Genomic DNA, 23,303 nt, shown 5'->3' with positions numbered 1-23,303 from the left:
CCCCCACTCATGTCTCCCACCACCCCCACCCCTCAGCCACCAGGGGCACCCTCCACCAGGCCCCCACTCATGTCTCCCACCACCCCCACCCCCCAGCCACCAGGGGCACCCTCCACCAGGCCCCCACTCATGTCTCCCACCACCCCCACACCCCAGCAGTGCAGGGGCACCCTCCACCAGGCCCCCACTCATGTCTACCACCACCCCCACACCCCAGCAGTGCAGGGTCACCCTCCACCAGGCCCCCACTCATGTCTCCCACCACCCCCACACCCCAGCAGTGCAGGGGCAGCCTCCACCAGGCCCCCACTCATGTCACCCACCACCCCCACCCCCCAGCCACCAGGGGCACCCTCCACCAGGCCCCCACTCATGTCTCCCACCACCCCCACACCCCAGCAGTGCAGGGTCACCCTCCACCAGGCCCCCACACATGTCCCCCTGCCCCCAGGTCCTGACGATACTCAATCATGGCAGTAATGGGCAGCATACCCAGCACAAACACCCAGGCAAGGATTGCATCCACCCACATAGTGAATGCAATTACATGATACAACCCCAATGGCAAGTCTGTAAATGAACACATGTCCGTCACACACACATACACAATGGGTGCAAGTCAATGTCAAAACCCATATCATGACATGTATGAAACCAATGAGAAAATACCACAAGTGAAAGTTAAAAAGAACATGTATTAAAGATGAAAAATAAGTAAAAAAATCAAACATACAACAATGGGGATAACAAAATAAATGGTCCATGTCCGAGGACAAATGTAAAAATAAAAAAAACAAAGTAATCCAAAAACAAATGTTGTCCAAAGCAAAATCATGTGGAAGTAAAATAATGAAAAACCATTTCCTCATGGTGAACACAATAATTAATAAAAAAAATGTTTCTTCAAAAAGCAAACTATATACACGAAAATTCCAGGGTCCATGAGCCCAACACCATAAATGAAACCTACTACTACCTAATGAAAATAATATATACAAAAAAGTGGCCATTGTCCGAGCGGTCCAAAAAAACAAAAATTAATAAAGGAAACCTAACACTAACTAACTAAATAACTATATACAAAGGCAGCGGGCAAGTCCTGCGGCTCACTCGGTGATGTTGCTGGGCAGGGCATCATCGAACTCCATGTCGATGTCCTGGAGGCGGGACTCTGTCCTGGCCCCGAGGTCTCGCAGGGATAACCCTATGTCCAGCTCAAACTCCCTGCGAGCTTCCTCGAGGCACTCAGCCCGCCTCAACGCCCGACGCATGGAGAACTCCGCCCTGACCATGGTGAGCCGCTCCTCTTCCGCCCGCTGCCGCTCCGCACCTATCCGCTGGACCAACTGCTCCCACACGGAAGACACCACCATCCCAGGGTTGCCCTGCCCTCCGGCCGATGCCTGCCCCTCTGATCTTGATGGCCCCGAGCCATGATGCCTCCCACGTCGAGCCCGCTGCTGCCTCCGACGCCACTGCCTCTGCCAGCACGACGGCATCCAGGCTGATGGAAACCACCGACGCCGTCGTGCACGTGCCCTGCCTGATGATGCTGTCACATCTTCCATCTGCTGGGGTCCAGTTGCTGTGTTGTCCACCCCTGCTGGACCTCCGACTCCCAACTGTGGCAGGGATGGGATCCCCACCGAGCTGGCTGCATTGGTCGGGGCAGGTCCACAGGGGGCCCTGGTGGCATCTGGGCTGGAAGACGGCAAGGAGAACGACTGGTGGATAGCCTGCACAGAGGAGGAGAGGGCCGCCACATTGGCCAACACATGCAGGAAACCCCCGAACATGGCCGATCCCAATTGGGCCACGTCGGCACGGTGCACTTCGTGATGACGTGCGTGCTCCTCCCGGGAAGCACGCACGGCATCACGAATCACAGCCGTGCGCATCGCGACCCCAATCATGACCTTCTCCGCACGGCCAGGGGTTCCCACGTCCGCAGGTGGAGGGGAGTCAGGTGACATGGACATCCCCTCTACCTGCGGACGGGCCTGGGACGGGGCATCCCTGCTGGTGCATGGTGGTGCACTCACAGGGTCAGGGACAGCGACATGCACAGGCCCCTCCACAGTGACCTGTGCTGCCTCCTGCCCCTGGCCTGCACCACTTGCACCAGCAGGGATGCCCCCACCAGGCCCCATGTGTGCCCCAGTGGCGGCCTCCTCCTCCTCTGTGCAAACCACCAACCTGGATGGCTCCTCACCGTCTCCCACCGTAGCAGGCCCCTGTGGGGGCTCACCCACCCCTTCCGCTGCAGCAGTGGGGGCATCCCCGCCGCCTTGCTCCACAGCGCCGTCTCCGCCCTCTTCTTCACTAGCCGCTGCGTAGAGGGAGACAAAGAACACAAGCATCAGGGCACTGTACAATGGTCCCCTAGACAGGAAGCAATAGCAGATGAGCACCACTGTCAAAGTACACTTCCATCATGTCCCTCCACAACACATGGGTCAGTCCAGGCAAAACACACACAGTAACAGGCATGGTGCATGCCATGGACATTTCCATGCATGTCCAATGGACTCTTGAAACATTCAATGATATGTAACTCACATGCATCATGGCTCATGCCTATCACATGCACACACTTCACCTCAGTCACATCCATCTGGCCCCAAACACACCAAACACAGCGGATACAAGGGTAATTTGGCTGCTTCACTGAATCTGTGCATTGCCACACACATGTGTCATGCATCCATGGCATGCACAAGTCACAGACACGCAGGTCAGGCACACAGACATGGCTACCATATATGTACCTGGCATCAGCACCCATCCCTCACCCCCACCCATGTCCAGGTACAGAGACTGGCATGCTCTCATGTTCAAAATCTGCATAGGGCTCCCCATGCGGCATTTGAACACATGCAACAACCATGTGGGTCACACATCACTGGTCGCACATGCATTACCATGATGTCCCTGCACACATACATGCATACATGGCCTATGGCACACATACAGGCAAGTATCATAGAACCAGCACACCGCAACATGCCCTGTCTCACACAGTAATGCTTGGACACTTACCGCTCAACTCCAGACGGGCCTCCCTCTCAAGGATCTGGGCGTGGAGCACTGGGCGTACGCGTTCCAGGACCCTCATCTGGATGGAACTCATGCGGCCCCGGCCCCCCTCCACGAGGCGCCGGGCCTTCACAAGGGTCCTGGACCTCAAGTCCTCCCAGCGCTTCTTGATCTTCAGGACGTCGCGGGTTGCCACCCCCTCCGCGTTGATGGCAACCACACAGTCGGCCCAGATCCTCTGGCGTCCTTCCTTGCTGGCGCGGGACGATCCAAAGAGGGCATCATATTGCCCCAGGACATGCTCCACCAGGACACCAACTTCGGTGGCAGTGAAGCTGGTGCCCCTCTGCCCCTCTGGCCTGGGGTTGCCACTGGTGCCAGATGTGGAAGTGCCCGACATGGCAACCCCAGAGGCAGGTGTGGGTGGGCAACTGGGTCCTGGGGCTGGGCTGTGGAGCGATGTAATCCCAGTCGGGAGTCTTCAGTTCCAGCAGGGGTGGACACAGCAACTGGACCCCTGCAGATGGCTGATGTGCAGGCACCAAATGGCAGGGCACGGTGGCAGCAGGCAGGCAGGCAGGCAGGCAGCAGCAGATGGCACGTGGGAGGCTGCTCGGGGCACTGGGGGGCAGTAACTCGGCCTTCTGGGCAGGAGCGTGGTCTTCCGTGTGTTTTCGCGTGGCCAGCTTGATACGGAGTGATTTGGCACGTGAAAATCCTGCACGTCAGCGTGAAATCCGAGGAAAGGCCCTTAGCGCGTAAGCGCGTCAGCACGCATACGCGATTCTATTGGACCAGAGTCCCTCAGCGCGTAAGCGCGTCTGTGACGTGACCCGCATGGGTGTTCCCCACTCAGCACGTGATGACGGGGCACACGTGGAAATACTGCACGTCAGAGTGTCATCGCGTGTAATTGGACAAAAGTGCGCGTACACGCGATTGGCCTATGTACGTGTATTTAATGGGTGCGCGGGCACTTACACACGCAAGTACGTCAGCGAACCTGTATCCCGTGGTGCGTGTGAATTTCCACACGCTATTGGACTGGGAACTGGATTCCAGGGGTGCGCGGGTCACACGCTGTATCCCGTGGTGCGTGTGAATTTCCACACGCTATTGGACTGGGAACTGGATTCCAGGGGTGCGCGGGTCACACGCTGTATCCCGTGGTGCGTGTGAATTTCCACACGCTATTGGACTGGGAACTGGATTCCAGGGGTGCGCGGGTCACACGCTCGCCTAGAACACGCGCAAAGCATAAATTTGCACACTTTAACAATAACAAGCTCAGACGCCAGGATGAACATACCGTTCCTAGCAGCAGTGGCAATGGGCTACCAAAGGAGGAGGAGGAGGATAGTCAGGGCCAGAATATTCACACCCAGAACCAGCCTTTTCGGGATGCCTGATGACCAGGTGTATGGGAGGTACAGGTTTCCACCACACATTATACTGGACCTGGTGAGTGAGTGGGAGGATGACCTCACATCACCCACCCTGTGCTCCCAAGCACTCAGCCCCCTGGAGAAGGTCCTCAATGTACTGCACTTCTTAGCCACTGGATCATTTCAGCGGACAACTGCCATAGTGGGTGGGGTGTCACAGGCCACCCAGTCACGCTGCCTACACCAGGTCTTGAACATCATGACTGCACGCCCATCAGTCCGCAGGCACATATACCTGCCCAGAACACCTGCAGAAAGGCATGCTGCCGCCCTGGATTTTTACGGTGTGGCACGATTCCCCAAAGTGCTAGGTGCCATCGACTGCACCCATGTGGCTCTACGTCCCCCCAGGGCATCTGAGCACATCTATAGGAACCGCAAGCACTGGCATTCCATCAACGTGCAGGTAGCATGTAATGCCAAGGGAATCATCACCTCAGTATATGCCAACTATCCCAGCTCCACCCACGACAGCTTCATTTACCGAATGTCCACTCTAAGCCGGGACCTAGAAGCTGGGCGGCATGGCGATACATGGCTGCTTGGTGAGTATGTATGCCACTGCACATGCATGCATGTTGGACACTGAGCAAGGTCACAACCCCACCAATGATACCAATCACCACCTCCACAGGGGACAGTGCCTACCCTCTCAGCCCCCACATGATGACGCCAATTCGGAACCCCACCACGCCACCCGAGGTAAGATATAACACAGCCCACATTACGACCCGGGGCATAGTGGAGCGCACATTCGGAGTGCTAAAGTCACGCTTTCGCTCCCTTGACCGTTCTGGCGGGCAGCTGTTATACGCTCCCCCAGTAGTGTGCAGGATCATAGTGGCAGCATGTGTCCTGCACAACGTTGCAACACGCCGGGGCCTGGCCGTGGACATGGTGGTGGCCCCACATCCCCAACCACATGCACAGCCGCTGCGCATGGGAGGGGAAAGGGCACGGGGGGAGGCAGCCCGTACACAGCTAGTGGCTAATTACTTCACATAGAAATCACACCCTTGTGGAGTGCACACTGCCCTGGCACATTCCATCTGACAATCAATGATGACTCAACCTGACACTGATCCTGAATGTCTGGAGAATGAACCGTGAATACCATATCAGCCTGAGATTGTTCACCTGGAAGTGTCACAATGTGTGCATCCCTACCCACACAGACACCACCAATGCAGTTTTGTGAAGTTACACATTCAAGCAGCTAAAATGATTACCCACTTGCAAAATGCAACAAGAGGACAGTGCCATGTCAGCCAACCCAACCCCAGCACCGCCACACGACACACCGTGCCATGTCATGCTAATTGCAGGTAAACAAAGTAATCCCCACAACATGACACTAGTCTCACTATGTACAGTGTCCCTATTAGAAACCTGCAACACCTGAAATGCTCACAGCAATGCCGGACCAACAACATACTTGAGCACGTAGTACCATTAACATGACATCACAAATGTTACATATTAGTAGTCTCACCACCTGGAAATGCCTGCACTCCCACCACTACCAACTGTGCAGTGTTGGCGCCATGTAGAGTTGTAGGTGCACTGCTGCCAACATGGACCCCATCTCCAGACTAGAGGTCCTTGTGTAGACATGAGGAAGGGACCTGCAAATTGGGAGGTAGACACAGAAGATGAGTTACACATCAATGCAACATGCAGTGTACAACACAACAGCAATATGCACTAGGAATGTATACACAGTATTGACTACAGACTGCCCACACAGCTCATGGGAGTCCAACGTCACTGTGTAATTCACTGTCACTTGGGCACACCCTTTGCAAGCCCATGGAAACGGGAAGCAGGAGGGGTGTGTGTGACTCAAACCCAAGCATCTGAACCAAATACATTACAAGCCTGCATGTGCCCAGCCACAATGCAGCGTATGCCCACAGGAACCACGGAAGCCAACAAATCGTCCCAAAAAAATAGGGAATAAAAGAAATAACAATAAAAATAAAAATAAGAAACAATCAAAAATGGCCATTGATGGGCCCGGGGGGGTTGGGGAGGCCACCCAGGAGGTCCGAGGACAGGATGCACACCAGAACCCACCTGCGTGGATCCTGGGAAAATAAAACACCTCCATGGGCTCATGGCCCACACGGCTACCCTGTTGTGGGAGTATCACTGCTGTCGCTATTATCACCCTGTGCAGCTGCATCCGGAGGTGGTTGCACTATGGGAGGCAGCCCATGCAAGGCCCTAGTCTGCTCCTCCATGGCTGCAAGCATGCGGGTGTGGTAGGTCTGGTTCTGGAGGATGAGTGTGCGGAGGTCCCCATGCAACAACTCACGGGATGCCCGGACCTCCGCCCTCGTTGCCTGCATCTCAGCTGAGAGCGTACGGGTGAGACGCTCCAGCTGCTGTTCTGTCCTTTGGTGTGTTGAAGCCTCAAGCTCAACAAGAGTCGTCCTGAGGTGAAGGAGCTCCTGCCTCAGGGCTTCCCTGTGGCCCTGGGACTCAATGGAGATGGCCTCCTGCAGAGTCGCCAGTGCCGCCCGCCTCTCCCTGTTGGACCCCAACATGTCCTCCCTGTGTGACTGGCAGATGGAGTCGGTTGCCTGCTCTAGTCGCTCCATCAGCCTTTCTGGGGGGACAATGGAAGTGGCCACCCTATCCATGGCCTGAGCCATCATCTCGGATGATGCAGCCTGTTGGGTTGCCATACCGTAAATGGATTGCTCCCATGCGGTATTGCCGGGTGGCGTACGGCCACCACGTCGGCGGGCACCACACCTGTCTGGGGCAAGGCGAACTGCGCCTTGCTGTGCCGGCACTGCCTGAGGCTGCAGGACTGCATTCCCCCTCTGATCTGCTGGCCCAGGAACAGGATCAGATGTCGCGGAGTGTGACCCTGCATCCGTAACCACCGAAGGCGTAGCTGCCAACACTGACATCCCCATGGAGGGTTCTGACCCTGGTGCAGGTGGGTGAGACAGAACAGAATCCCTCCCTGGAACACTCACCTGCGACGGCACGTAGGTCTCATCCGAATCAACACCTGTGTACAGCTCAGGGGAGGTGCAGCCAGAGACACCCCTTGAGAGCACGACCTGCAGCACTTGTGGGTTCTCCCCCACCACCACACCACGTCCCTCACTGGTGGTTGGTCGGCCCTCGGACCCCTCCTGGGTCTGCACCATCTCCACAACCCCAGCAGTATCAGGTGCGTCTTCCCCTGCAAAGACATGAAAACAAAGAAATGGAAACAGGCATTAGCACCATGGCACACAATGAGGGCTGAGAAGCAAGAGAACCAGTACTTGATTGACACATGTCCCACATGACTAAAACCCTCCCATGCATGCACCCTCACTGCGTATGAAGTGCAGGCAAATGGCACACACTGATGACACCAAGATGGAAAATGAACACATTTTCTGCATGCTGCCTGGCAGTGGCATCACACATTGGCCTGTGATTGCCAGGTGAAACACACATGCCATCACACAGATGGCATGTACCATTGCTATTGAGTGAAGATGGAGAGGAGGGCAGCACCTATTCATTCAGTCCAGTTCCCGCATGTAATTGCTTTTCTAATTCTAACAGGTCAGATTTTTCACCTGGAGCTGCCAGTCTGAAATGGTCCAATTGCACAGGGACATGTGTGTACAAATGATATCCAGGTAACAAAGTCACTCCACTTCACCATTGCCATGTCAGACATGTGACTAGTGGGCAGCGACATGGCTAGTAAAAGTGGGGGAATGCAAACAATCTGACTGAATGAACAGTGAAAAATAAGCAACAATGTTGTGGCAAGGTGACACTTCAAGGGCAACTGGCGTGCAGTTGGGCTAGATGTCTACTGTTGGCAGAAGGGATACTGCTATGGCCAAATGCAGCTGCGCAGGAAGTATTGCATGAAGCACATGGCTGACCCATACGACTCAGGCGCACACACTCTCACCTGGCACACAAACAGAAGCCCTCACACACACACCATGCACATGGATGACACACACATGCATGTGCACTCACCGGACAATGCCTCGTAATCAGCCAGATCTCCCACGCCTTGGATCTGTTCCTCCGTGACGTAGGTCCCAGCGACTGACTCATGTGGAGTGAGTTCCATGTCTACTACTGGAGACCCACCTCCAGTCACTAGAGTTGCGGCATGACTTGAGGCCAGCTTACTCTTTGCCCTGCGCTTTAGGTCATTCCAGCGCTTATAGCAATCATTGGCTGTGCGCCTCACGATTCCAAGGGCACTTACGATGTCCGCAACGGTCTGCCAGTGTGCCTGGCGTTGTGCAGGTGTGGTCTTGGATCCTGCAACAATGACCATCTCGTTGTCATGTCCGGACACATACTCGACAAGTGCATTCAGTTCGTCATCCGTGAAGCTGGGCTTCCTGGACGGGCCGGACTGTGTAGCCGTGTCTGGGGCATCAGCCTGTGCCGGACGAGCACTCTTCCTCTTCCGCTTGGAAGGTGGTGGTGATCCTGAGTGTCCTGCGCCGCTCTGGACACTAGGGGCAGGAGCCCTGGTGGACTCTGTATCAGGTGTGTGGGATTGCACACTCAGCATGGGAGTTGGTGCAGGCATTGGCTCTAGTGTGATGGTGTCAGGGGGAATGTCAGCAGCATGGACTAGGACCGACACTGTCCTGGCTGGGTGTGTGAGGGCTGGGGTGGATGGAGCCGCAGCTGCCCCTGCAGCCTCTCCGCCCTGCCTCCTTGGTGCAGCAGATGACCTTGCTGCCCCAGATCCACGTGGCATGATGGCATCAACGTGCACCAGCGCACGTGTCGTAGCCCTGCTGACCTGGAAGTCAGCCATGGAGTCAGCCAGGTCTGGTGCCACAATGGGCTGGTCCAACAAGGGCTGAGCATGGATGGTGTCAGCCACATCAGCCTCTACAGGAGGGGGGGGGGGGATTATGGGTGCCTGTGACTGGTCCTCCACACATGGGGGGACAGGCTCACCCTGCAAGTTACGACCACGTCCCCAACCGGATCCACCACGGCCACCACTTGTGGCTCTTCCACCTTTGCCACCCTTACGGAATCCTCGCCTCCCAGCCATGGCACTGATGTTAATGTGCGTATGGGAGTGGATGTAGACTATTGTCCTGGGCAATTGGGGGTCAAAGGGGTTGGGTACCAGATGGTAATTGTACCCTAGTGCTCTAGCAAGGCTGATTGTAACCCCTGGGGAAAGATGACGGGTCACGCAACGCACAGGAGGCCCAAAAAAGGGAGATGACGTGCACGCAACCCCTCCTAAACCACGTGTGCAGAAAGAAAAACCTGCACTACGCTGTGGCACCCAGTAACACAAGAATGAACGTATGCGTGTCACACGCAGCCTAGAATGACCTATGAAGGGGTAGGCTACACACGGGGCAAGCACAGATGTTAGATACGTGCGTGACTCACCGTCTGCCTGGTAAACGAGCGTGTAAAAGGAGCACGTTTGGTTGGCAACACCCCCGCCAAAAGAAGATTTGTACGCTGTCTGAGGAGACAGGACAACAGTAGAAGGGAACACTGTTTGAGGGAACAGGCCCAGGTAAACCAGTAAAAGAGAAAAAAGAGAAAAAGCTGTCAGAGGTAACAGGGAATACGAACTTGAAACGCCGTGAAGTAAATCGCGTGTGAAACGACAAGAAGTACAGAATTCACCCACTCGCTCTCCACGAAAAGCACGTACAAGGAAAACGTGTTCTACACGTACCTTTTATACAGGCCCACACGTCCAGCGTCACTTACGCGGCGTGTACGCGCTAGGGCCATTTCCACCAATTACATGCTTTGTCACTTCTGCGTGTAGGGCCATTTCCACCAATCACACGCGATTACACTCTGACGTGCAGTCTTTCCACGTGTGCTCTGTCATCACGTGCTGTGTGGGAAACACCTGTGCGGGTCACGTCACAGACGCGCTTACGCGCTGAGGGCCTTTCCTCAGTTTTCACCGTGCCAAATCACTCCGTACCAAGCTGGCCACGCGTACGCACACGGAATACCACGCTCCTGCCCGGAAGGCTGAACTGCTGCCCCCCAGAGCCCGAGCACGCTCCCACCTGCTGCTGCCTGACTGCCTGCTGCCCCTGCACTGCTGGGGGGTGGGGGTGGTGGGTGACATGGGTGGGTGCCTGGTGGAGGCTGCCCCTGCACTGCTGGGGGGTGGGGGTGGTGGGAGACATGAGTGGGGGCCTGGTGGAGGGTGCCCCTGGTGACTGGGGGGGTGGGGGTGGTGGGAGACATGGGTGGGGGCCTGGTGGAGGGTGCCCCTGGTGACTGGGGGGTGGGGGTGGTGGGAGACATGAGTGGGGGCCTGGTGGAGGGTGCCCCTGGTGACTGGGGGGGTGGGGGTGATAGGGGACATGAGTGGGGGCCTGGTGGAGGGTGCCCCTGCACTGCTGGGGGGTGGGGGTGGTGGGAGACATGAGTGGGGGCCTGGTGGAGGGTGCCCCTGGTGACTGGGGGGGGAGGGGGTGGTGGGAGACATGAGTGGGGGCCTGGTGGAGGGTGCCCCTGGTGACTGGGGGGGTGGTGGTGGTGGGAGACATGGGTGGGGGCCTGGTGGAGGGTGCCCCTGGTGACTGGGGGGTGGGGGTGGTGGGAGACATGAGTGGGGGCCTGGTGGAGGGTGCCCCTGGTGACTGGGGGGTGGGGGTGATAGGGGACATGAGTGGGTGCCTGGTGGAGGATGCCCCTGCACTGCTGGGGGGTGGGGGTGGTGGGAGACATGAGTGGGGGCCTGGTGGAGGGTGCCCCTGGTGACTGGGGGTGTGGGGGTGGTGGGAGACATGGGTGGGGGCCTGGTGGAGGGTGCCCCTGGTGACTGGGGGGGTGGGGGTGGTGGGAGACATGAGTGGGGGCCTGGTGGAGGGTGCCCCTGGTGACTGGGGGGGTGGGGGTGATAGGGGACATGAGTGGGGGCCTGGTGGAGGGTGCCCCTGCACTGCTGGGGGGTGGGGGTGGTGGGAGACATGAGTGGGGACCTGGTGGAGGGTGCCCCTGGTGGCGGGGGAGTGGGGGTGATAGGGGACATGAGTGGGTGCCTGGTGGAGGCTGCCCCTGCACTGCTGGGGGGTGGGTTTGGTGGGAGACATGAGTGGGGGCCTGGTGGAGGGTGCCCCTGGTGACTGGGGGGGTGGGGTGGTGGGAGACATGAGTGGGGGCCTGGTGGAGGGTGCCCCTGGTGACTGGGGGGGTGGGGGTGGTGGGAGACATGGGTGGGGGCCTGGTGGAGGTTGCCCCTGGTGACTGGGGGGGTGGGGTGGTGGGAGACATGAGTGGGGGCCTGTTGGAGGGTGCCCCTGGTGACTGGGGGGGTGGGGGTGATAGGGGACATGAGTGGGTGCCTTGTGGAGGCTGCCCCTGCACTGCTGGGGGGTGGGGGTGGTGGGAGACATGAGTGGGGGCCTGGTGGAGGGTGCCCCTGGTGACTGGGGGGGTGGGGGTGGTGGGAGACATGGGTGGGGGCCTGGTGGAGGGTGCCCCTGGTGACTGGGGGGGTGGGGGTGGTGGGAGACATGAGTGGGGGCCTGGTGGAGGGTGCCCCTGGTGACTGGGGGGGTGGGGGTGATAGGGGACATGAGTGGGTGCCTGGTGGAGGCTGCCCCTGCACTGCTGGGGGGTAGGGGTGGTGGGAGACATGAGTGGGGGCCTGGTGGAGGGTGCCCCTGGTGACTGGGGAGGTGGGGGTGGTGGGAGACATGGGTGGGGGCCTGGTGGAGGGTGCCCCTGGTGACTGGGGGGGTGGGGCTGGTGGGAGACATGAGTGGGGGCCTGGTGGAGGGTGCCCCTGGTGACTGGGGGGGTGGGGGTGATAGGGGATATGAGTGGGGGCCTGGTGGAGGGTGCCCCTGCACTGCTGGGGGGTGGGGGTGGTGGGAGACATGAGTGGGGTCCTGGTGGAGGGTGCCCCTGGTGGCGGGGGGGTGGGGGTGATAGGGGACATGAGTGGGTGCCTGGTGGAGGCTGCCCCTGCACTGCTGGGGTGTGGGGGTGGTGGGAGACATGAGTGGGGGCCTGGTGGAGGGTGCCCCTGGTGACTGGGGGGGTGGGGGTGGTGGGAGACATGAGTGGGGGCCTGGTGGAGGGTGCCCCTGGTGACTGGGGGGGTGGGGGTGGTGGGAGACATGGGTGGGGGCCTGGTGGAGGCTGCCCCTGGTGACTGGGGGGGTGGGGGTGGTGGGAGACATGAGTGGGGGCCTGGTGGAGGGTTCCCCTGGTGACTGGGGGGGTGGGGGTGATAGGGGACATGAGTGGGGGCCTGGTGGGGGCTGCCCCTGCACTGCTGGGGGGTGGGGGTGGTGGGAGACATGAGCAGGTGTGCAGGGTAGTCCCCTGTTTTGTGGGCTGCCTGCAGGGGCCGTGGAGGGTGTACAGGGAACACCTGTGAGGACCCACCCAGCCTAATCGCGTGTGTAACTTCCCACGCACCCCTGTAATACACGTACCAAGCCAAATCGCGTGTGAGAATTCCCGCGCACCCCTGAAATACACGTACCCTGCTGAAATCGCGTGTAAAACTTCCCGCGCACCCCTGAAATGCATGCGCCCAGGCTATTCGCGTGTGGAACTTCCCGCGCACCCCTGAAATACACGCGCCCAGGCTATTCGCGTGTGGAACTTCCCGCGCACCCCTGAAATACACGCGCCCAGGCTATTCGCGTGTGGAACTTCCCGCGCACCCCTGAAATACACGCGCCCAGGCTATTCGCGAGTGGAACTTCCCGCGCACCCCTGGAATACACGTAGCACGCTGGGAGACATGAGTGGGGGCCTGGTGGAGGCTGCCCCTGCACTGCTGGGGGGTGGGGGTGATAGGGGACATGAGTGTGGGCCTGGTGGAGGATGCCCCTGCACTGCTGGGGGGTGGGGGTGGTGGGTGACATGGGTTGGGGCCTGCTGGCAGGTGCCCCACAGTGCTGGGGGGTGGGGGTGGTGGGAGACATGAGTCGGGCATGAGTGGGGGCCTGGTGGAGGCTGCCCCTGGTGGCTGGGGGTGGGGGTGGTGGGAGACATGAGTGGGGGCCTGGTGGAGGCTGCCCCTGCACTGCTGGGGGGTGGGGGTGGTAGGAGACATGGGTGGGGGCCTGGTGGTGGGTGCCCCTGGTGGCTGGGGGGTGGGGGTGATAGGGGACATGAGTGGGGGCCTGGTGGAGGGTGCCCCTGCACTGCTGGGGGGTGGGGGTGGTGGGAGACATGAGTGGGGGCCTGGTGGAGGGTGCCCCTGGTGGCGGGGGAGTGGGGGTGATAGGGGACATGAGTGGGTGCCTGGTGGAGGCTGCCCCTGCACTGCTGGGGGGTGGGGGTGGTGGGAGACATGAGTGGGGGCCTGGTGGAGGGTGCCCCTGGTGACTGGGAGGGTGGGGCGGTGGGAGACATGGGTGGGGGCCTGGTGGAGGGTGCACCTGGTGACTGGGGGGGTGGGGGTGGTGGGAGACATGGGTGGGGGCCTGGTGGAGGTTGCCCCTGGTGACTGGGGGGGTGGGGGTGGTGGGAGACATGAGTGGGGGCCTGGTGGAGGGTGCCCCTGGTGACTGGGGGGGGTGGGGGTGATAGGGGACATGAGTGGGTGCCTTGTGGAGGCTGCCCCTGCACTGCTGGGGGGTTGGGGTGGTGGGAGACATGAGTGGGGGCCTGGTGGAGGGTGCCCCTGGTGACTGGGGGGGTGGGGGTGGTGGGAGACATGGGTGGGGGCCTGGTGGAGGGTGCCCCTGGTGACTGGGGTGGTGGGGGTGGTGGGAGACATTAGTGGGGGCCTGGTGGAGGGTGCCCCTGGTGACTGGGGGGGTGGGGGTGATAGGGGACATGAGTGGGTGCCTGGTGGAGGCTGCCCCTGCACTGCTGGGGGGTAGGGGTGGTGGGAGACATGAGTGGGGGCCTGGTGGAGGGTGCCCCTGGTGACTGGGGGGGTGGGGGTGGTGGGAGACATGGGTGGGGGCCTGGTGGAGGGTGCCCCTGGTGACTGGGGGGGTGGGGCTGGTGGGAGACATGAGTGGGGGCCTGGTGGAGGGTGCCCCTGGTGACTGGGGGGGTGGGGGTGATAGGGGACATGAGTGGGGGCCTGGTGGAGGGTGCCCCTGCACTGCTGGGGGGTGGGGGTGGTGGGAGACATGAGTGGGGGCCTGGTGGAGGGTGCCCCTGGTGGCGGGGGGGTGGGGGTGATAGGGGACATGAGTGGGTGCCTGGTGGAGGCTGCCCCTGCACTGCTGGGGTGTGGGGGTGGTGGGAGACATGAGTGGGGGCCTGGTGGAGGGTGCCCCTGGTGACTGGGGGGGTGGGGGTGGTGGGAGACATGAGTGGGGGCCTGGTGGAGGGTGCCCCTGGTGACTGGGGGGGTGGGGGCGGTGGGAGACATGGGTGGGGGCCTGGTGGAGGGTGCCCCTGGTGACTGGGGGGGTGGGGGTGGTGGGAGACATGAGTGGGGGCCTGGTGGAGGGTTCCCCTGGTGACTGGGGGGGTGGGGGTGATAGGGGACATGAGTGGGGGCCTGGTGGGGGCTGCCCCTGCACTGCTGGGGGGTGGGGGTGGTGGGAGACATGAGCAGGTGTGCAGGGTAGTCCCCTGTTTTGTGGGCTGCCTGCAGGGGCCGTGGAGGGTGTACAGGGAACACCTGTGAGGACCCACCCAGCCTAATCGCGTGTGTAACTTCCCACGCACCCCTGTAATACACGTACCAAGCCAAATCGCGTGTGAGAATTCCCGCGCACCCCTGAAATACACGTACCCTGCTGAAATCGCGTGTAAAACTTCCCGCGCACCCCTGAAATGCATGCGCCCAGGCTATTCGCATGTGGAACTTCCCGCGCACCCCTGAAATACACGCGCCCAGGCTATTCGCGTGTGGAACTTCCCGCGCACCCCTGAAATACACGCGCCCAGGCTATTCGCGTGTGGAACTTCCCGCGCACCCCTGAAATACACGCGCCCAGCCTATTCGCGTGTGGAACTTCCCGCGCACCCCTGAAATACACGCGCCCAGGCTATTCGCGAGTGGAACTTCCCGCGCACCCCTGGAATACACGTAGCACGCTGGGAGACATGAGTGGGGGCCTGGTGGAGGCTGCCCCTGCACTGCTGGGGGGTGGGGGTGATAGGGGACATGAGTGTGGGCCTGGTGGAGGATGCCCCTGCACTGCTGGGGGGTGGGGGTGGTGGGTGACATGGGTTGGGGCCTGCTGGCAGGTGCCCCACAGTGCTGGGGGGTGGGGGTGGTGGGAGACATGAGTCGGGCATGAGTGGGGGCCTGGTGGAGGCTGCCCCTGGTGGCTGGGGGGTGGGGGTGGTGGGAGACATGAGTGGGGGCCTGGTGGAGGCTGCCCCTGCACTGCTGGGGGGTGGGGGGTGGTAGGAGACATGGGTGGGGGCCTGGTGGTGGGTGCCCCTGGTGGCTGGGGGGTGGGGGTGCAGGGGGACATGAGCAGGTGTGCAGGGTAGTCCCTTGTTTTGTGGGCTGCCTGCAGGGGCCGTGGAGGGTGTACAGGGAACACCTGTGAGGACCCACCCAGCCTAATCGCGTGTGATAATTCCCACGCACCCCTGTAATACACATACCCAGCAAAATGGCGTGTGATAATTCCCACGCAACCCTGTAATTCACGTACCCTGCCAAATCGCGTGTGATAATTCCCACGTACCCCTGTATTACACGTGCCCTGGCTAATCGCATGTAAGACTTCCCGCGTACCCCTGTAATACAAGTTCCCTGGACAATCGCGTGTTGCACTTCCCGCGTACCCCTGTAATACACGTTCCCTGGACTATCGCGTGTTGAACTTCCCGCGCACCCCTGAAATACAAGTACCCTGGCACCCTGGCTAATCGCGTGTATAACTTCACGCGTACCCCTGATATGCACGTTACCCGCTTTGCGTTCCTTGTTTGGCAGCCCTGTAAACTGGTCCAGGGTTAGCGCAGCCCTTTGCGATGATTTAGCGATTTTGATGGCTTTTCCTTGCGCGAGGGCGTTCTTGGGGGCGTTACTGGCGCTGCTGCAGGGTCGCTGCGATACTCTGCGCCACGGCTGGTTTGGGAGCCTAAAATCCATGAATACGCTGTGCGCGGAAATCGGTTTTAGTGCACGTGCCTGGCGCAGACAATCGCACGCGGACACTCTGCGCCAGCCGCTTGCGACACTTTTCTGCGAAATTCTATGAATTACCCTGTTAACCGTTTACTACCAGAACTGTGCTATCCTATCCAAGACTCTGAACCATTGACTTTGGCCCAGGCCTATTGAATTGAATTGCTGGTTCTAGTCAACTGAAATTATTTGCCCTCCCTCTGAAAGTATTGGTGCTTTGATTCTTTTAACCTTGTCTTTAAACCCCTTTTCAAAGTATCTGAAGTGCCATTTTGCTCCTACTTCAGGGGAGCTGAACTTGTTCAGAAACTGATTGATTGTGCATTTTAGTATACTGTGTAAATAAATGTATATTCTTTTACTAAGAAACCTTGAGTAATGTTTGTTTGAACCACTGTGATTGCTAGTCCTTTGTGTAACTTGTTCTACTGCTCACTTTACTCTTGAGATAAGTCTGGTTGCTCAGCCACTGCGACCACATTACTGTGTAGTACAGGCTTGTACCAAAGGTGAAATTGTACTTCCACTTGTAGTCTTAATTGTGTGTAGTGTTCCCAAAGGGTACTGCATTTGATTCTGCCTAACACTCCCTTCCTCTCTGTGTCCTGCAAATAGTGATGACGTTGCTGAAGAGACCAACGGTGCTGCGTTGCCATTGCCTTGGTAACGCCAACCTTTTCAGTGGATGGAAAACCGATCAAGGAAAGGCACCAACAACGTGCCTACGTTACATCCCATGGAGGGTGTTTTGTTAGGAAAAAAATAATAATAATGGGAAGATAAAGTGATTCTTGTGGTGTGTGCCTTCGGCTGCTGGGCTCAGTGGAAAAGCGCAGCTGATGGCTTCACTGCGGAGCAATAATGGATTAACTTGCCTGTGCCTCACTGAGTTTGTTTTTGTTTTCTTCAAATGGGCACCGCATCTGCTAAGGAATGCAGAAAGGAAAACAGAGGAATGAATAGAGGAAAAACAGGTGAATCAATAATGGTATTGGCATATCAGAAGTAACTAATGAGAGTGTTGTGGCCTCACAACGATCACACGGACACTTTCTAGTGTGACGCTGCCTTTATTGCCAATAAAGTTACACTGCTTGCACACAGTTGCTTCACTGTGCCCGCGCCGCAAATGCTCTTTGGCATGCCGTACTTTTCTTTCCATTCTGTACCCTTGCAAGATGTCGGGCCGCTCTCACACGATTACGCTCTACATACCTCCTTTTGTTGGAAGAAGGAAGCAGGTGGTGCAACTCCATGATAAAGTCGGTGAATTGTGTTGGTCTCTTTTTTTCCCTCTGTAGTCAACCTTCTCAGCTTTCTTTTCTTTCTTGTTTGTCCTCTGCTTCCACCTCCCGATCCGTTCTTCCCTCCTGGAGTGTCTGGCTATACTCCTCCTGCCTCCCTGCCGTCTCCTTACTCAGGGTTTGCAGTCTTTTGTCAATCCTTCTTTCTTCTCCCTTCTCCTTGCTTTTGTGCACCTGGTCCGTAGCAGTGGGGCCTGGTGTTTCCTTGGGACTTCTCTCAAGCAGCGCCACCCGTTCCAAGTTCCTTCTTCTCCTGTGTTGAGTGCGCATGTGATTAGTCGCCCTTTTTCAAACCCCGATGGGTCTGCTGAATTTGGACCCTGTGACGGGGTCTCTGTGTGTCAGCTTTATCTTTACCCAGTCTCCTTCTCGAATTCTGCTGCCCTGGGGTGCCCTTCTCTTCTCATGCCACTCCTTCATGAGTGCCTAGCTCTTCTTCATTCTCCATACCAATTCTTCCATGTGGACTTAATCGTCTTCCCTTACTTGTGACATCCACGGAAGGATTAATGTGGACATGCCCTGCGTCCTCTTAGCATCCGAAAAGTGGACACGTTGGTGATCCCATTGAGGGTCAGTCAGTGGGCTGCCACTGTTTCCTTGACGGTGGAAAAGGGATCCAACTCTGAAGATGTGGTTAGCTGCATCGCTCCCTTGATGAACCTTTTGGTCCGTTCCACCAAGCCATTTGCTTGAGGGTGATACAGCGCTGCTTTTACATTGTGGATGTTGTTTTCCCTCAGGAATGTGTCCATCTTGTGTAAAACTAGTTGGACACCATTGTCGGTGACCAATTCTTTAAGCAGGCCTTCTCTCTGGAAGATGTTCTTCAACACTTCGATTACTGTGTAATGTCCGGGACAAACTCCACTTCCTCCTACTTCGATAGGTAGTCTATTAGCACAATGCTGTATTTGTGCTCAGGTCTCATCAGTTCCAGTGGGCCTCTGAAATCAAGTCCTAGCTTCTGCCACACTCCTTCTGGGATCTATGTTGGATGGAGAGGAACTTGCTTCACTTTCAACCTCTTGTCGCTATTGAGACACTTGTGGCACCTTTCAATCATGATTCTTATGTCTGGGTCCATGCCCAACCACCAGCACGACTCTTTCACTCTTCTCCTTGTCATGTTGCTCCCCAAGTGCACTGTGTGGGCCCTACACATGATCGTTCTTGTCAACGCAACAGGTGGGATAGCTTGGTCTCCTCTCATCAGCATGCCTTGGTCCTCAAATATATCATCTGATACTTTCCAGTATGGCCGCAGGCCTTCCGCGATCATTCTTTCATCCGGCCTGCCGTTTCAAACCCATTGGGTGAGTTTTGCGGTGGGGGCGTCGTTGGCTGCTTCCTCTATCCAGTGTTTCTCGCTCATCTCCAGGTATTCTTTGCTTCAGAGATCTCCCAATGTAACTACAACACACTCATCCTTCAGGAAGTTGGGATTTGTACCACTTGGTATGTATATTCTTGCAGTTTTGCTGATATACATGCAAGGCGATGGGTGGCCGTTCTCGTCCCTCCAGAGCTAAGCATGTGTACCAACAGCTTATGGTCCATCACCAGTTGGAATTTGGTGCCCCAGACGTATGTCGGGAGATAATCGGCTGCCCATGCGCAAGCCAGCATTTCTTTTTCTATTGTCGAGCAGATCATCTCTGCTTGTGACAGTGCCTTTGAGAAGAACGTCATTACCTGCTCCACGTCGCCCTTCCTTTGAGTCAATGTCACATCTAGACCGTAGGAACTGGCATTTGTGGTTATGATGGTCTTCCATTGTGGGTTGAAAGGCTATGGGCATGTTAGGCAGAACCCTATGCAGTTCCCTTAGGGAGCACTCCAGAAGATTAGGATTATAGGTATACGCAATAAATCACCTTTGGTATCAGTCTGTACCACACAGATTTAGTTGGTAGCTGTGGCTGAGCAGTCAGACCTATCTCAAGAGGGAGATGAGCAGTATTCAGGGTTAACACAATAGAGCCTCAGTACTATGGGACAAGGAAACACTGACCAAAGCTTTGTATTAAAATAATATATATTTATTTTACACACTCTTCAGTTCAACACACAAATCACTATTATCCAAGCAAGTTAAAACAGTCAAGAAAAGTATACACAACTCCCTTTTTAAATTGTAGACAAGTTTGACCAAGAGTGAAAACTGGGCAAAATGGCACAGTGTAAACCAAGCAGAAATGGCACTCTAACAATTTCTGAAAAGGGAGTGAAAGGACAAGTTATTAGGTTTAGACTCCGTAACACACCAGCAACACTCCCCAAACAGATTGTGAACAAGTTAGGCAAGGCAGCACTTTAGCATAAGCAATTCTTAAGTGAAAACCGAGCAAAATGGCACTTCACAATATTAAAAAAGAAGGGGAAGAAAAAGGTGGTTATAAGAGTTAGGTGCACCAACACATTTGTAGGTGAGTAGCAATCTAGAGAAGGCAGTTGTAACAGATTTATCCAGAGTCAATAGGCCTGCTCTGCCAGAGTCAAGGTACAAGGCTATGTGCCCAGGATCAAACTGTTCTAATAGTTGCAGTCAAGTCCTTGTTTAACGGTTGGAAAAGGCAGTTGCAGAAGGTAAAAGACAATGTTTGACGATAGGGGCGGCCAACCCAGTAGGTAAGTAAAGGATTTAAAACACCTTTAGCGATACCCAAAGAAACGGGAAGCCTGGCGGAACAATGTACCTTTAAAGTGGAAGAGGCACCTGCGGTGGCGATAGTTCCTGGCAGTTCCTGCAGTTCGGGAGGTCCAGCAGAGGATGAGAGGCTCTCGTCATGGAGGAAGGTTTGAGTTACTGCACTGCCCAGGGATGAAGCCAGCTGCGGTGCTGCCAAAACGAATAAAAGGTACGCTCCTTTAAATCGCGGTGGTGGTGGACGGGTGCCTGGCTATCCGGTCTCCGAGTGCAGGGCCTTTACTACTAAGTTAGATAGCAGTAGCAGAGCAGACAGGCTTATCTCAAGAGTATATGGGCAGTAGCAGAGATTACACAAAGGGACCACAATTACTGTGGCTCAAGCAAACACTGACTCAAGGTTTCAGGTAAAAAATATAAGTACATTTATTTTTAAACCATCAGTTATAAACCCAACACCTCTATGAAACTTTAAACAAAACCACACGTTAAATATACTACAACTTAGCAATTCACTTTGTACAGTATGTCTCAAGGTAAGTACCCTGTGTTTGAATGAACCGGTGTTATGAACAAAACACGATACCGCGGATACGGTTGCGATCACTTTTTGACAGTTCGGTCTACTCAATAAACACGTATCCGTGACATGAAATGCTACTGGGGCAAAAACACACTTAGCACCTGAGATACCCAGAGGGAGTTGGAGGCAAAAATCACAGGCAATATTTAGGTTAGGCAGAAAGCATCAAAAAACACTCAGAAACAGGAGTTCAAAAGTCAAAGGATCGAAGCCAGGGTTAAGTGACACCGGAGACCTGTTTCCCAAGATCACACAATGAGTAAAAACACATAGGCCAAAACACATGTAAGAGTGGAAAAAGGATGTACACTCTTACCAGGTGGAAAAATAAACTCCAGAAATCCAGCAAAGCTGCTGGGGGACTCAATAGGTGAGGGAAATTAGCCCTAGAAGGAGAATTCTCCCTAACACTCACCCCCACCCCCCAGACTAGGGGACAGGAGGATTTAATCCACTCCTGGATGGATCTCATACCTCTAGTCAGTCACAAACATCCTAGAGAGGCCATCAGCATTTTGGTGGTGACTTCCTGCTCTGTGCTCAATGGAAAAATCAAATCCTTGCAGGCAGACCATCTGAGTAATTTTGGGTTTTCCCCTTTCATTTGCATCAGCCATCTCAAGGGTTGGTAGTCAGTCTGAATGATGAAGGTAGATCCATACAAGTATGGTCTAATCCTCTTCAGTGACCACACAATAGCAAAGCATTCTCTTGCTATTGTTGCCCACCTTGTCTCAGGATCCTTTAACTTCCTGCTGATGAAACAAATAGGGTGTTCCCTACCTTTCTCATCCAGTTGACTAAGGACTGCACCTATACCTACATTAGAAGCATTCGTTTGTACAATGAAGGGTTGGTGGTAGTCAGGAGCTCTGAGGACTGGAGCTTGACAAAGGGCTTTCTTTAGGCCTTCAAAAGCTTGATTGCACTTCTCATTCCACCTGACCTTTTTAGGAAATCTGGGAGAGGAGATGACATTCAAGAGAGAAGCTATGGTCCCATAGTTCTCTATGAAGTTCCTATAGTACCCAGTAAGACCTATGCAGGCTCTTACTTGGGTTTGAGTAGTAGGGGTGGCCCTGTTTTGTACAGCTCGTACTTTGCTGGGCAATGGCCTTATTTCACCTCCTCCTACCTCATGTCCAAGGTAGACCACTGAACTCTGACCAATTTGACATTTGCTTGCCTTTATGGTCAGATGGGCCTGTTCCAGAGCCTGCAATACATAACCTAGGTGTTCAAAATGTTCTTTCCATGTAGGGCTGAACACTGCAATGTCATCCAAGTATGCCATGCAGAAGTCTTCCATCCCATTCAGAACTTGATTGACCATCCTCTGAAATGTAGCAGGTGCATTCTTTAATCCAAAAGGCATCACCTTGAATTGGTAGAGGTCAGCTGGAGTGGAGAATGCAGTTTTCTGCTTGGCATGGTTTGTCAGGGCATTAGCTGTGTATTTGGCAGGTTGCAGGGAGTTTTGTGCATTCTTTTAGTATTCAGTGCCGGCGGGTCACGTGACTTTATCATGTGACTACCAGGAAACAGTATAAAATGAGCCAGGAAGTGTGTTGTGGGTTGGGATCTGTTACGTGTAAATTGGAGAGGAGTCGTTGAATCTGAGGTGAAGAGGTGCGCTTCTGGAAGTAAGTTTAAGCTGTGTGGATGTGTTTATATTTATTTATGTTTGTATTGGAAAGGTGGTGTTAGTTTGTAAATGGTATATTTTGTGTTTGTTTTTTAGTTGCATTATACATATCTATAATCAGCAGGATGCTTTACATTGGATGCGGAGTACTGGAAGTCCTGAATTTGGATTGGATTGGCTATTGATTTGCCTTAGGTAAATAATATATGTTGGAAGAGTTGCACAATTTAAATTTTGGGTTTTCTTTGAGGATTTGGGCTTTTTAACTTTCTGTGTTAAGTTGATGTGTTGGCACAAAGATGAGGTGGTGGCACAAGGTTGTGGATTTTGGTGATCGTTGAGCTGCACAGATTAGTTGCCAATGAGTAATAGGTGTTGTTTGAACTAGTTGTTTAGTCATTAAGGTTTGGTGATTTAATTACGTGTAATTGGAGCTGATAGATATACTTTGGTATTCCAGAATTCGGCAATCACATTTCACTTGTTGAGGACGGCAGGAGTATTCGCAGGGATCCTGGTTCTGTGTACGTCGTGCACAGACAGATGCACAGACAGAGACTC

The sequence above is a fragment of the Ambystoma mexicanum genome, chromosome 4p (assembly GCF_040938575.1).
Source record: "Ambystoma mexicanum isolate Mex_15411 chromosome 4p, UKY_AmexF1_1, whole genome shotgun sequence".
Classification (NCBI taxonomy): domain Eukaryota; kingdom Metazoa; phylum Chordata; class Amphibia; order Caudata; family Ambystomatidae; genus Ambystoma; species Ambystoma mexicanum.
Note: the sequence above shows the minus strand (reverse complement) of the source record.